Genomic DNA, 14437 nt, shown 5'->3' with positions numbered 1-14437 from the left:
CTATTTCAAAATTCTAGCCCACTTAGATTTATTTTACTGGCAAAAGTTGTATATATTTTGATTATTTTATAAAGGCTAAACACTACTTTGTTTATTTTGATGGATCAAAGATTTCCTCATTTGCTGGGATCAGAGTTTCCCATATTTTAGGCCTCAGATTAGGTCTAGTTCACAGAAAACTGTTATGGATTCTCAAAGCAAACTTAAATTTGAAAGGAGAAAGAAGGGAAGGAAGGAAGGAAGGAAGGAAGGAAGGAGAGAGAGAGAAAGAGAAAGAGAAATAAAGAGAAAGAAAGAGAACTCTGTGTAGCTCTAGATTTTTGTCTGACCTCCCAGAAGTGGGATCCAGCTTCCTGGGGAATGAGCAAGCTCCCTGCTAAAGAGACAGAAGCAGGAAACAAACACTTATGACATCTCATAGAAGCAATGTTTACTCCTTCCAGATCCAGCAGGCCCAGGCTTAGAGCTTAGAGCTGTCTTCAGTCAAAAAGACAAGCACAGCCCCTGTCCTGAAATTGGCCCACACTCCGACATATATTTTCTACCAGTTACATCTTTTTGAGCTACGCACAAATGGTAGAGTTTTTAACACAGTGCATGAGATGGCTTCCAGCTTGGAAGTTTCTAGATGAGCAGTTGGATGTCGGATGAGCAGTTTCTAGATTTTGCCAATTCCCTTGTGAGAGATTTCATGATGTGGTGGTGATGATTGTTTCCTGTCAAGAATGGAAACCACCAATTATTGGAAGCCCTGAGATGCTTTATATAATTTGTGTGTCACCCTGATCTAACACCCAAATTCTGGCCTAATTTCTGACTACTGTAACAAGGCTGCTATTCATCAGAAGCATCACATACACACAGCATATAGTCAGGAAATGGAACCAATAGAAGGTCTAGAGCTATGTCTATACATCTACATATCTGTATCTGTATCTGTATTTATTATAAGGATTGGATCATGTGGTACTGGAGGCCCACAGTCTGCTGTCTGCAAGCTGAAGGCCCAGGAGAGCCGGGGTATTGTTTGGAGGCTGCTTCCTGGAGAGCTGATGTCATAGATTCCGAGTCTGAAGGCCTAAGAACCAAGAGCGTTGAAGGAAGATCTGTGGACAAGCTCACTGATATAGTTGGGCAGAGAGAGAGACTACGGAACCTTCTTCAGCTTTCTTGTTCTATTCAGGCCCTCAACAGATTGGATGATGCCCATTCACCCTGGGGAGAGCCATCTGCTTTACTCAGGTCAGCGCCAATTCAAATGCTCATCTCTTCTGGAAACACCGTCTCAGACTCACCTGTACATAATGTTTAATCCGGTGTCTGGATATCCATGGCCTAGTCAAGCTGACATGAAAATATTAGTGGTCACATGCCCTCACCCTTATTGTGGTTGTGGCTGCCTTGTTGTGGCCCAGGAGAGACTGAGTTAGGCGAGCCTGGCCCAGGCCTCCTGCAGCTCTTGGAGACTTGAAATCTAGAAAGAAGATAGGCTGCCATGTTGCCTGTCTCCAGGAAGTACCAGAGTGAAGGGCGTCTATGGATGACCCACAGTGCTCTGCTTCCACAGCCATATGTGGTGACAGAGAGCCATGATCAGATTTGTGCCTTAGTGGTGGTGAATTGATACATCAACAAAAAACATCAGAACCAGGTTACTTAGCAATATGGAGGCAACTACCTAAAGAAATAGCTAAGGGTCGGAAGCAGTTGCTTTTAGGAATTGGGTCTAGAAGTGGGAGGTGTATGGAGGGGGGCAGAGAAGCTTGCTTGTCATTTTAAGCCTTTGATTTCTGTTTGATTTTTTTTTAATTTCTTAAAATTTATTTACTTATTTTGAGAGAGACAGAGACAGCACAAGTAGGGGAGGGGCAGAGAGAGAGAGGGAGAGAGAAACCCAAGCAGGCTCCGCGCTGTCAGCTGAGAGCCCAATGTGGGGCCCGAACTCACGAAACACAAGATCATGACCTGAGCTGAAAGTGAGAGTTGGCCGCTCAACTGACTGAGCCACCCAGGTGCCCCATGATTTCTGTTTGATTTTTAAAAATCAGGTATGTGTATATATAAAGCAATATCATAGGCACATGTATGCATAAATGTGTGTGTGTGTGTGTGTGTGTGTGTGTGCATATGTCTGTGTGCAGGTATATATCAATGCACACATACATGCATATGTGTATGTATGTGTGTACATACATCTATAAATGTATGTACACATTCTTTGAGATTAAGGAGGGAGATATCCCTGGGGATAGTGTGGATCAAGTATTGGAGCAGGGAGACCAGTTAACAGGTGACTCCTGCACAGACTGGGGCCAGAGAATGCTCAGACCTGAACCCAGGCTGTTCACAGAAATGGAATCAGTTGATCTGGGAGATGCTAAGGAGATGGAAGGAACAGGACCCAGTGCTCATGAACACAGGCTTTCTGCCTCATGTCCTCGTCTCCTCCCCCTGCCTGACCTCCTGCTAGCCTCGCTCACCTTCATTGGGAATGGATGGGTGGAAGCAGGGAGAAAAGGGAGGCAGAGTAGATAAGAGAAGCCATGGGAAGGAAAAAAAGGGACCCATAGACTTCCTGCTGGGACATGGTGTTTCTTTCTCTTCTGTCTATGGATGCAGAGTATCTCCCACATTCAAGAACAGAGAGGTAAACAGATACAGTTCATAATGATCTTCCCCATGTCTATTTTGTACCCCATCCCCAAATATACACACACGTACAAGGTTTGGGGTACACTGGCTGTCTTTAATGTTCCCACACTTCTCTTTACACTTTCAATGTGACATATATTTGATGTGTATATGTATGTTTTGTGGGGTTGGGTGAGTGGGAGAGGATAGTGGTTTAGGGGGCCTGAGCTGGATAACAAAAAAGGTTTTATTTTGTTTAATAAAGAATATATGCTTTTTATTATATATATGTACACACATCATCATCCATCCCTCTCATTCCCTCTCACATGTATTCATCTATTTATCTGATTTTTGTGTCAGGGTATTATCTGTATTACTGACTCTCCCCCAATTATAGTTGCATTTGGAGAACACTAATTTGGATCTGACAAAAATATTTCTAGATGTTACAGAATTTTGACTCTCCCCCAGTTACTGGTGAGGCAAGAATCAGTTCTGATGATCTCATTCATCTACCAAATGTTAATTTAGAGCTTATAAGACAGTTGCTGTGTTAGCTCTCTTAGTACCCATTTCAAACTCTTTTCCCTTGCCTCCTTCCATAGAAGTTGCAAAGCTAAACACTCACATTTTTAGGCAAACTTGAAGCTATTGGTGGCCATGTAACACTGTTCTGGCCAATGAAACATAAGAAGGAAATGTTGCTTGAGATTTCAGAGAAGGCCTTCACTTTCTTGCTAACATGTATAGTACCATCTGCCTTTATTCTACACCCTATCTTCCTTTATCTTGCCTGGGATAAAGATGTGATGTCTGGAGCTCTAGCAGCTATCTCATGAGCATAAAGTAAGACCAAGAGAATTAGCAACTATGGCCTTAATATCCTCCACCTAATGAATCCATGCAAGCAATTACCCTCAGATTTCCTGTATAAGCTCAGACAATTGGGTTTTCTAAGACTCACAACAAAATGCCATTTCTGACTGATATAGATAGGCATTGGGAAAATAGTGGAAAGAGGACAGGATAGAGTCTCTGACCTATAATTTTGTGGGCAAGACAAGTCTATAGAATTTGAGGTCTTTAGGCAGTGTCCTCCACAGACATGTCTTGGAAGCTCAGGGCTCATTTTCTGCCTGAGAAACTTGGAGCACAGAGACCAATAAAACACATTTCTAGCTATTAATGCAGAATCAGTGGCAACTCCAGTGTTAATCCTGCAGCCTGGAAAAAAATTATGCTCTGTCTCCACTGGACTGAATCTTTACTAAAACAGCATTAAATACCTATTTATATTTTTCTATCAATATTTCATAAATTTGAAGAGAAACAACTTGAAAGAATTCAGATGATTTTTTTCTCTGTGTGTGCTTTCAGAGCATCAATTATTGCTGTGAGGCACCTTCAGCATTGCCTAAAGCTGCAATAAATTCCAGAGTTCTAACTTTGAAGATTTTAGAAATGCTAATAGTGAAATGCATATGAATTATTACTCTTGCTTTAACACAGTGATACTCTCCTGAAGAGTAAACAAAATCTTCATTCAATTTAAGAATGAATGATAATTTTTTTGGCTTGAGTTAGAGGAGGGGTGAGTGGAGGGTGGAAGGGACTTGTGAACTTCTTCATTGTTTTAAATTCAGTGTCTCACTGAGTAAAGAATATAGATAAGTCAAAGAAGATTGTTAGTGTAATATCTTTACATTTTTTCCCTAAAAATTTCACATTTTCTAACTCATCTGCTTCTTATGAAAATATTGTTGGCAGGCAGGTGAGATATAACTATTTCCATTTTGCAGATGGGAGATTAAGGCATAGAATATATTTTCATCATGGGCTTCTCAGTGTTCCAGGAAGACAAAACTCATTATTCACAATTGGTATCAAAATGGTGATCTATTGGTCACATCTGTCACTTTGTTGTCCTTCAAGCCTGGTAATAAATAAATAAATAAATAAATAAATAAATAAAAACAGAACAAAATAAAACAAAAAGCCAAAACAAAATAAAACAAAAATAAAAGAAAAAACAAAACAAAACAAAAAAACCTGACCAACTTCCCTCATTCCATTCTTGAAAACAACAACAAAGAACGGAAATATTTGTGAATCCATTTACATTTGATCCAAAGTGAACCAGGAGAGGTAAAGAGGGAATGAAAAAGGGAGAAAGGAGGATCAGAAGTAGCATTAAAAAGATAAATATACCTTCATCTGCCCTCTTAATCCCTCTCCCAGATCTAGAAAAAGAAATGGGAGCAATAACAAAAAAGCAGATTCCATATTTTTTCCCACTTCACATATTTTAAGTTCTAGTTAAATCTGAAAAGAAAGGTGCATGGAGAGGGTGGTGAGAAGAAGGAGATGAGATTAAAATCAAGTTTGAGGAGAACTTCTGCAATAGTGGTGTGAGAATCTCCATGGATCATCTCCCCAACAAAACCATAACTGGTGAAGTTTATTTTTTAAATAAAGTCTCTGTAAATTGTCTTAATAGTATATAAGAAATGGAAAAAGATTTATTCAAGGAAATCTAATTAATCTTGATAAGAACAGCAAGAATCTGTGGCATTTGAGCCATGACCCACTCCATTACCTCACACACTCCAGCTCATTTCAATGGAAGTGTTATCATGAAAGGAATAACCATAAGAGAGCTAGAATGACTTGTACTAATACCAGACAAAATGGACTTTAAAACAAAAATATGTTACTAGAGAGAATCACTTTATAATAACAAATGGATTTATTCATCAGTTAGATGTAACACTTATAAACATATATGCACCTAACAAGAGAGGTTTCAAAATTCAGAAGCAAAGTTGACTATTTGAAGGGAGAAGTAGACAATTGAACTATACTAGTTTTAACTTCAATATTGTACTAACAATAGTATATACAACAACCAGGCAGAAGATCAACAAATACATAGAAAAATTCATGACATTATAAGTCAACTAGATCTAGCAACAATAGAACATTCTACCCAACAAAAGCACAATACACATTCTTTTTAAGCACTCATGGATCATTTACAGGTATAGATCATATGCCAGGTCATTAAAAAAAAAAAAACTCAATAACAATTAAAAGGTTGAAAGTATACAAGGAATGTTTTCAAACCACAATTGAATGAAGCTAGAGCTCAACAACAACAACAAATTTGAGAAATTCACAAATATGTGGGAAAAAATAAGACACTTCTAAATTACCAATAGGTCAAATAAGAAATTACAAGCAAAATTAGAAAATACTTTGAAGTGATAAAAACAAAGCAAAAAAGGAAGATATCAAATTTACAGGATACAATTAAAAAGCAATACTTGGGGAAAAATACATACTACAACAGTATTTGGAAAGAAATTATAATAAATGTCTATATTTAAAAAAGAAAGATCTAAAATCAATAATCTAACCATCTACCTTAGGACACTGAGAAAAAGAAAAACAAACTAAATCTGAAGCAAGTAGAAGGAAGGAAATAATAAATATAAATATATGTAAATATAGAATAGAAATAAAAGAAACGGAGAATAGAAAAAAAAAAAAGTAGTGAAACCAAAAACCAAAACCTGATTCTTCAAAAAGATCAACAAAATTGACAAATTTTTAACCAGAGTGGTCAAGAAAAAGAGAGAAGACTCAAATTACCAGACTCAGAAATGAAAGAAGGGGCATTACTACCAACTCTGAAATTCACTATGCTATATACACTGCTTTATCTTTCCTTACTGGGGGACAGGTCAGCCTTTTTGTTCTATTCAAGCTTTCAACTGACTGGATGAAGCCTACTCATATCAGGGAGGGAAATCTGATTTGCTCATTCTACTGATTTAAATGTTAATCTCATCCAAAAACACCACACAGAGACACTCAGAGACACTCAGAATAATGTTTGATCAAATAGCTAGTCATCTTGTGGCCCAGTCAAGTTGACACATGAAAATAACCATCACACTCCCTTCCTTCCTCTCTTCCTCCCTTCTTGTCCCATCTTGGCTGTAGGAACCCAGAGTTGAGCTTCTGTTGCACTGAGCTGGATGTAGAGTGAATGAGCAGGTTGTAGGTCAAATGCCATGGATTCTTGATTCTTATCAAGATTTATTAAATTTCTCTTGAATAAATGTTTCTCAATTTGCTATAAGCCATAGGAAAACTTTCAGGCTTTAAAATTTTAAACCCATTGGATAAAATGGAATTCATTCTCCCTCCCTCCTTCCTTTACTTCCTCCCTTCTTGCCAGAATTCCTTCTTTTCCCACTAACTTCCTTTCTTTTTTCTTTCCTTTTTTTCTTTCTTCCTCCAACACATGTTTGTTAGGGCCTCTAGCTCTACATAGCCATATTAAACTCTTTGGAGAAATAACTTGCAAAGACTGGAGATCTAAGAACTCTGAATGTGGGAACTGAATGCCAGATCTTGGATTCTCAGTGGGAAGTGTGGCCTGGAGAAGAAGTTTACAATGGTAAGGGTCAGAAAAGGTCTTTTTATAATAGAATGCTTACATCAAAAATCATCGGTATTCTGTGACTTAGAGGAGAATACTTATTGGAAATTATGCATTTATTGGTTTCAGTGTTGCACATTCTGGATTTGGTCTCGATTTCAAGATTTTAATTATTTTTAATTAGTATACATGACTTATACTATTGCCTTTTCTTTTAATGAATTTAAATATTGGTCTAAACCAATAACCAAAAATCTAGTAATATAGTTATTGTCTCCTGCAAAGAGTGGGGTTTTGTTTTTGATCATAACCTTATTGAATATTTTTATGCTTAGATATAAATAAAATTTCATTTTATGGATATCATACATTGTATATATTGAAGTAGTGATTTGTTTAGATTTTCCATAAATTATTTGTGCTGCTACATCAGAAAATTGAATAATGATTTTGTAATTTTCTTTATTAAAAATAACTGAAGCAATTGTTTTGAAACTAGTGGGATATGAACCATCTCTAATTCAACATGTTAATCATGGATGCTTAGGGGGAATATTTTGGAATCAGAGTATTAAGAATAATTATTATCCCCAAACAATAGGCATTCATTTTGTGTATGCGTGCACATGCTTTTTTGTTCAATTAAAAAAAATGGAGATTTAATGCCCCTTATTGTCCAAGAACCTGTATCAGATACACAAGTCTTCCATCATTTTTTAGCCTACTTTGAGGGTGGGAGACATATAACTGAGGTAGTAGAAAGTCTAAGAAAATTCCTTCAGAGGTTAGAATTAAATACTACAGAGTTTTGGAGAAGAGAGTAAGTGCGATTTGTTTCAGGGTCCAGGAAATACACAGGGGAAGTGATATTGAAATTAGAAATATAGGGGCGCCTGGGTGGCTCAGTCCGTTAAGCGTCCGACCTTGGCTCTGGTCATGATCTCGCAGTCCGTGAGTTCGAGCCCCGCGTCGGGCTCTGTGCTGACAGCTCAGAACATGGAGCCTGCTTCTGATTCTGTGTCTTCCTCTCTCTCTGACCCTCCCCCTGTTCATGCTCTGTCTCTCTCTGTCTCAAAAATAAATAAACGTTAAAAAAAATAAAAATAAAAGAAATTAGAAATATATACCCTTTACGTTGGAATTAATTGTTTCTGCTTCCATGTTCTTTGCATCTTTATTATGGTATTTGTTTCATTCAGTTTTAGCATACTTCATTATTTTTATTTGCTTATCTGACTAGTTTTAAAGCTTCTAGAGGACAGGGACCTTGTCATAATCATATTTGCCCCAAATACTCACTATTCTTCTGTATCCTTTCATCTAATCCCCATAGTAGTGGCTAAACAAATGTTTGTTTCATTAAACTTGGCACTACTACGAAGAGGAAATTATGCAGAAGCTCAGAGTTCTAGTCTATGAGTCTAGATGAGTCTCCCAAATACCTTTGGTAAGAGGTTTAAGATTAACGGAAAATTCCTATGGAAGTAATTAACACTTTCCTCTGAAAAGAAGTCAGGGTCCACATAGACATGAGTTCAGAAACTGAAAATATTTTTGAGAAGCAAGGGGGGATATGGTAGGACATACTTGTTTACAGACACCAGGAGAAGAAAATGTAAGTGGGTCTTGTTACGATTAGTGACTGGAGGTCTTAATTTGTACCTATGAATAAAGATGTATTGTAAATTTTGCTAAGGATTAATTACAGTTAATCCTACCTACCTATGCAAACCTGTGTTATAAGATATGAACAGATAAAGAAGACTTGGTTCCTGCCCTCAAGCAGCTTTTCAAAACATATTTTTAACAGAAACATATCATCAGCATCGTTTCTCTTGCTTCTGCCTTCCCTATTTCTTATAACTAGGGCTATTGATTCACCATATCCAGCACCAACTATTTCCTGATTTTGAGGCTAATCTTGAGTGAGGCAGACATATTAGCCTCATGTGCACTATTTAGGAGGACGTGAAAATGAGTCTCATTTCTGGACCTGGAATCCAGGACTCAGCCCAGCCATGGGTGCTAGGCTCCATTGCTTCCTTGAATCTTCTGAACACTTAGACTTGGGATGGCCACTGTTCTGTTGTCACATGGGTAGAGTTATAGTATTTGCTACTCTCTCTTTTACCTGGTCTGGCACCTTCATCCTCTCAAGTTTTTGCCTTAGCCCATACCTTGTCAGCCATGTATTTCTCTGCCTATTTCCTCTGACCCTCTGGCCCCCAATACCAGACTGTTCCTTCCAGTCTCTTTCTTTGAGAGCTGGGCGCTGTCCTGGTATATCAGACTGCAGGCCCCAACTCTGTAGGGAATGGGAAAATCTCCCAGGACTGTCCTCTTCCATTTCCTGAGATTCTCTGCTCTCTTCCTTTTTGAATCTTCCATTCCTGTGCACTCTATTTGTAAGACCAGACCATGCAGTTGTAATGGTTTCCTGAATAGTGCCATGTTCTCTATACCCCTTGGATTCTAGGCCTTAGACTATCCAGCTTCCTTTCCCTGGGCCAGTCTTTGTAGCTGGACCAGATTCTGTGCTACCCTCACATCCATTTTTACTTTACTTAGTTTCTCTCCTCTTTCTTCCAGTTACATGTTTCTGAGGACCCTTCATACTTCAAGCTCAAGTCCAGGTAGGTACTGCCACATTGATCTTCTTGTATTAGATGATGCTTCTAATCTAGTTAGAATAATTTTCTTAGCAGATATGGACACACACACACACACACACACACACACACTCATCCATAATGCATCCTATTTAAGTATTAACTTTGTGTCCAAGTATTTTTCTTCATCCGTCCATCCATCCATTTATCCATCCAACAGATATTTAGTAAGAAACTACTGAATTTAAGCCATCTGGCTCAAATGATGATTGGTAAATTCAAACCATACAGATACTCTGAAGGTAAAACTCTGCTAGCTTTAAAATTTCTAAGATAACATGAAACTTTTGTGCTATATAATCATTAGTGATAAATTTTAGACCATGGATATAACTTAAGACCAAGTGTATTTTAAGTTCAAGTAAAAAAATATGATTTCAAGTCTATTATATGGGATTTTAAAGCTAACTGTTATATATCAGGTACTTTACATATTTTATAAGATAGGTTTTTATCAGTATCCACAATTTAAGATGTGAAAATAAGAAATGGAAGCTCAGAGAAAATTAAGTAACTTGCCCAAGTCAATTGTCAGAAAGCAGTGGAGAGAGATTGTATAGTTAGTTATTTCTAGGTCTAAAGTCCAGGTTCTTACCATATCACCTCTCTGATATTTAATAAAGAATAAAAATAACATTTGAAATTTTACAATCTGATCCTATTAGAATTTTGTATTGTTATTATTTTTAAATGGTTGCTTTTTTATTCTTCCTGATAAGTCTGTCGTTACACAGAAATGTTTTATGTGTGTATCCAACTCCCACCAAGCCCCCAGCGTTTGTCTAGATTTAAATAATCAGGATACAGTTAAAGAAAGGGGTTTGACCAGTAAAGGGAAAACACATGGCTTCCCTTCTGCTCAGGAACTTCACTTGAGGTACAGTATCTCAGCACCTCAGTTAATGTCTAAAGCTCTAAAGTTTTACTGAATTCTAACAATACTTTAGGTGGTTTCCCAACCCAAGGCAGAAAGAAGAGGGGGTGATGAAGGCATATAACTGCAAGAAATAATAGTTGCTGTGTTTTGATGAGAGGAAAGATGGGAAAACTACAAAAGTAGGCACAGGGACTAAGAAAACTAAACTAAGAAATTTAATGACCCTTTAAAATGGTGAGACATTAGACATACCTGCCCGAAAAATGCATTGTATGATAATTGCTTCCTTACAACCATTTAGAAGGGAGCTGGTACATAGGGACACACAAAATGATGATTTGGGGAACTAAGTGAAAGATTAAAATATATTCCAATTCTCTCTCTTGGAAGGCAAGAAAGTGTGTACGACATACGAGAGTATTGAAATCCAAAATGGTTTTAGGACTTCAAGGAATAAACTTCTATTTTCTGAAAAATTACACTCATTTGGAATATGCATCCCAGTGCTACTTCTTACCCTCTCTGTGACCTTTGGAAAGTCATTCAGTTTCTCAGAGACTGTTCCCTTCTCTGTAAAATGAGGCTAATAATAATAATAATGATGATGGGTTGGTCGTGAGGATGAAATTAGATCAAGTGCTACCACAGCTCCCAACATATGGTAAGCACCTAAAAAAGAGTTTGCTATTGTTTTTTAGGTTCTGTTCATTTGCATTTTGCATTTCCTTGGATCCATGGATTTAGGTTTTTGCATTTTAGAGCTTAAGAAAATTCATCAGCAGAGATGTGTTTATTAGAGAGTTTGTTGTATCTTGAGATCCATCTTTGCCTGAGTTTCTCATTACTTTTTACAATTACATGAGATTCAATTATATTTCACATCTCTTTTTTTTGTTGCCCAGACACTCCATAGGAACCACATGGCAGCCATGATCTAGTTTAAAGAACACCAGGCCAGCCTCTGGAGACCTAGATTTCATTTTGTCTCTCTCGGTACCTCACTGTGTGAACTCAGGTAAGCAGCTTAACTTCTCTGGGCTTTCTTGGTCTGAATTTCTCCCTGATATTCCTATCACCTTCTTTTATAGCATTTTCTATCAGTCTTTGGAACTATTTAAATGGTTTCTTTGAATAAATTTAAATATATGCATAGTATAGTGTTTAAGTGTGGACTCTCTAGGGTAAGTTTGACTGGCTTCAACACTTACTGGCTCCTGGAGGGTAGGCAAATAACCTAACTTGCCTGTACCTAGTTCTACTAATTTGTGAAATGGGGATAAAAGTATCTACTTTGTATGGTTATTAGGAGGATTAAAAAATGACTAACACACCTGCAGCATTTGAAATCATGCCTAGCACATGGTATAAGCCCCATAAGGGATATGGAGATGAATGCATTTTTAAAGAGCTGGCAATTTACTGGGGGGAGATTAAGGCACATACCAAATAACAAAGAAAAGTATGATGCATATTCAGTAGAAAGAAATTGCAGAACCTGATGGAACACTAGGGAAGGAGCAATTGATTCCTACTGAAAGGACCAAGGAAGGTCTCATGAATTAGCTCAATGTTGTCTGGGCCAGGAGGAGTAAACTGTCTCTCAAGGGAAGGTCAAAGGTATTTCTTCTTGGTAGAAGAAATAAAAGGAGGAAGGGTGAAAAACTCAGAAAGTACCTGATGTGTAGCTCTTTTTAGCTGCAGTGTTGGTGCTGAGTGAGGGTGTGTACTGAGAGATGAAGTTGGGAGAATGACCTGGGATTAGATCAGTAAGAGGTTTGTTTAGTGCTTTGGCAAGGAGTATGGGGTTGACTCCACCAGCAACAGGAAGCATTGAAGATTGTTGAAGTGATATCATCCCATTTGTGAGCCTGGGAAAAGTCTCAGGTGATTCTATCAAAGAGAAATTAGAGGAAAGAGAAAATGCAGTCAGGGAGAACATTCAAGGACCACTGGGGTAGTTGAGTAAGAGATTTTAAGGGTCTAAATTGGAGAAGTGGCTGTTGGGATAAAGAGAAGGGCTAAGATTGAGAACTGGGAAGATAGGTGTTTTAGAAACTCTCTTACCTGCCCACTGTCCCCCCCCCCCCCCGCCCCCGCTTGGTTCTCTTTGTCCACCTTTTGAGCTCCTGTGGAATTCTCTCTATGGTGATCTACCTGTACCCAGTGGCCCACATGGGCCACTATCTAGTCATGGAAGCATTAAATGGCAAGCCCTCAGTGAGCTAGCAAGCCATCAGCTTTTATTCCTGTGTTTAAGGGAGAAGATATTTTAGAAGCAGAAGACAATCACACAACAAACAGCTTTTGTTTAATGGGGGAGAGGCTTCCAAGCAATAATTAATCTGAAAGCCTTCCTTTACTTGCAGGAACCCAACTATTGAACGGTGCATTTAAACCTCTTCATTATGTATCTGCAATAGATACTGTGTAGCAGGAATTTTGTGGGGGGCATTTTATACTGCAGAATCTGTGGTATGGAGAGCACTGTCGTTCATCACTGCCTGGGTTTGTGTAATAGCAAATAGGAAAGGGACCATCTAGATCAAAAGAAATAACTATTATAGGCAGCACCTATGTATTGCAGGGCAGATATTCTCTTTACTTGAAAGAGTGCATCGTAAGAAACTGAAGGTCATGCTGATTCTCTTTAATTAGTTGTACCTGGTTTGACAAAAGAAGGTGAAATTCATGAATCTGTGTAAAATACAAACCAGAAACCAATCAGTGAACACTGCAACAGTATAACAAAAGGGGATCAGAACCAGGTAGAAACATAAAGTTAACAATTATAGAGTGACAGTGATGCCCTGTGAAGAGACCATTAATGAATCCCAGAACCACACTGTAGCAATTATCCTGCATTTACATATGTGAGTACGTATGCATATATACATCTGTGTATATATGCATAGGTATATACACATAATATAATACATAATATATGTAAATAAAAGATAATTCATTCAACAAATGTTTACTGAATGCTCAACGTGTGCCAGACACTCTCCTAGGTACTAAGGATAAAACAGCCAACAAAAACAGATCATAGCCTGAAGAGCTTCTCTTTAGTAGGAGAGACAGACAATAAATATACATGAAGTCAGATGATGATCAGTACTAAGAATAAAATAGAGGACACATTAAGTGGAGAATGAGAGGTAGAGGGAGGGCTGTGTTTTATATATGTTTAGGAAGGGCCTCCTTAGTAAGGCGAAGATTTGAGGAAAGGCTTCCAGAGATCTGGGAAGGAAAAGTGGTCCAGCCAGAGGGGACAGGAAGTGTAAGCTCTGAGGTGAATGTCTTGTGGGTTTTTTTGTTTTTTTTTTCCCAATGAATTTCTTTTATTTTTTTTTAATATGAAATTTATTGTCAAATTGGTTTCCCTATGACACCCAGTGCTCCTCCCAACAGGTGCCCTCCTCAATGCCCATCACCCACCCTCCCCTCCTTTCCGCCCCCCATCAACCCTCAGTTTATTCTCAGTTTTTAAGAGTCTCTTATGGTTTGGCTCTCTCCCTCTCTAACTTTTTTTTTTTTTGAGGAAAGCGATGAGGCAGGGTGGTGGGAGCAGATAGAGGGAGAAGGAGATGGTAGATGGGGTTAGAAGAATAGGTAGGTCTTTCAGGCCCTCATAGGGCACAGTAAGGACTTTGGGTTTTACTCTGAGTGAGATGGTAAGCTTCTAGAAGCATATTATTAGTATTTACTTATTTTTTATTTTAGAGAAAGACAGAGCATGAGTAGGGGAGGGGGCAGAGGGAGAAAGAGGGAATCCTAAGCAGGTTCCATGCTCAGTGCAGAGCCCTATGT

The sequence above is a fragment of the Panthera onca genome, chromosome B4, assembly GCF_046562875.1.
Source record: "Panthera onca isolate mPanOnc1 chromosome B4, mPanOnc1 haplotype 2, whole genome shotgun sequence".
In the NCBI taxonomy this organism is placed as follows: domain Eukaryota; kingdom Metazoa; phylum Chordata; class Mammalia; order Carnivora; family Felidae; genus Panthera; species Panthera onca.
This window is presented reverse-complemented; position numbering follows the sequence as displayed.